Source organism: Rosa chinensis, chromosome 1 (assembly GCF_002994745.2).
Source record: "Rosa chinensis cultivar Old Blush chromosome 1, RchiOBHm-V2, whole genome shotgun sequence".
NCBI lineage: Eukaryota > Viridiplantae > Streptophyta > Magnoliopsida > Rosales > Rosaceae > Rosa > Rosa chinensis.
The window spans coordinates 19,220,121-19,222,384 of NC_037088.1; positions in this window are offsets into that span (position 1 = coordinate 19,220,121).

The window sequence follows — 2,264 nt, forward strand, 5'->3', positions numbered from 1 at the left end:
TCAATGCTGGCATCCACGAAATTGAGCCTTTAGATTGAGACTTGGGTGATTGTGGCTGCTTCTCAATTGCGCATAAGAATCTGAAAGGCTGAAAGCTCCCATGTGGCTGGGCTCCTTACTCTGCTTTTGCGGATCGCCCGTTTTCTTGTGATTGAATTGAAGCTTGCAAAGCAGGTAAGGCAGTTTTATTAGGACACTCATTTACCCTTTAATTTTGAGGTCCTTTGCATAAGAAGTAAGATAACAGTCTAGGAGTATAGTAGGGTTATTGAAAGGTCGGGGCGTGAACATGCCGGTTGAAGTAGTAGGCCTGGAATATGCTGTATCCCTTACATTAGCTGCTCTCCTTTTCATTCCTGGTGAGTTAGAAGATTTGGACTCCGCTCATTCACTTTTGCTCTGTTCGAGCCTCAGAGCCCTGTCGACATTCACCTTCAAAATTGATTGAATCTTTGAGGAGTATTGTGCTTTTCGGATGTGAGGTGAGCAAGATCAAGACCCACTTCTCCTCTGGGTCAGGCGGTTGCCATTGTCATCCATTGTTTGTTGTAGAGAAGATATCTCATGTGTCTTTGTGGCCCCGATCCCAGCAACTTAATACATACAATAGCCTCCTTGAAGGAAAGAAAGTAGCTCCCTCCGCCTTAGTTGGTTCTGTGCCTCATACACCACAACAATTAGCTGCTCATAAGCTTTTTGAACTACAAGAATCACAGGACATTGACAATGTTGCTTCCTCTGATGGTTCACTTTCTTCTTCATCCAGGATCTCAACCTCAAGCGAAGACGAGTGCAAGACATATTACCAGACTAAAGGAAAAGGACGTGTGTAAGTTTGGTTCTGTTACTTGACTTCTCTATTTACTGTGCATTTGGTAGGACTAGAAAATAGAAATTAAGTATAATGTGAAAAAAAGTTTAGAAATTAGAGATACTATTTAATGGATATTAGATTTTTGACGAAAGACTGCTTCTATAGTTCTATTCAAACCTCCACATTTTTGTAGATAAACCTCCCTACATTTTTTAAATTTCTAAAATCCTGTTTTACCTTTGCAAAATCAATAAAAATAAAAACGAATTGAGGAACTATTGCTATTGAAGCTGGGCATGCATCTCCATCTCTCCGATCTCAACAACTTTTCTAATCATCTCAACAACAATCACCACGGATCATTCCATCTGCCAATAATGAATTAATATGGGTATATGCTTGGTTTTTGGTAAAGAATACTACTCGATTTTCTGTGATTTTTGTAAAGGCAAATTAAACACATAGTGAATCCAATTGAAGGAACCATAAGCATATACCCAACTTAGCTTGAATGAATGATATATTATTTGTGATGAATTTCAATCATGAGTTTGATGTAAACCAAACATAACTAATTACAAGATCTGTCGAAACCCTCTTGTTCATATGAATTTTTTTCCAGAAACTTTGTTTTTTCATGAAAAAGAGTCAAAGACTCTCCAAGCTTCCTTTGTAACTCAATAACAATGAAAAATAAATTCTTCAATCGGTGTTAGTTGGAAAAACCATATACATGCTCACAACATATGCAACAATCACAAAAGAACTAAAGCTTACCTTCAGCAATCATAGGCATGGATTCCATCTCTGCAGCTGCAAACACGATCACTGAATATGGTCTTCTGTTACTTACCAACTTGCTTCTCAATGGACAGAACTTATGCAAATAACGTCGGTGGTAACAGGGACCAATTCATCCATATATATATAGGTGACTTAACCCTCAAGGAGCTTCCCATTAGAGCATTCCTTATCGGATTAGGTTTCCTAGTTAGATTCTTAATGTATCACATCTTGTAGCCTTTCTTGTAGACTAAGCAATGGATTACTATCCTTAATGAATTGATACATTGCTTCATTAAGCTACTAGTATTGATTTATAGTTTGTGTCCATGTTGAACTAGTTTTGACATTAAGCTAATTATCAATTTACTATATGTTAATGTGTGACAAGTCCACGTTGATTCTAACAATCCCCCCCTTGTACTGACACATATTAAGCTTGATAATTTGCACCAGAAAATGTCAGATACTACTCAACTTACTGTAGTGCGCACCAGACAACAAAATCAAACCAAAAATCCATTCCAACATGGTTAGATCACAGTTACTTATGCAGAGCAAGAAATAGTATACATTTTAACAAAAAATGCAGAGTTTCAAAACCATTAACACAAGCTTCTGCAATCCACATATGTTCAACCAGAAGTGATACAATATATGTTAATGT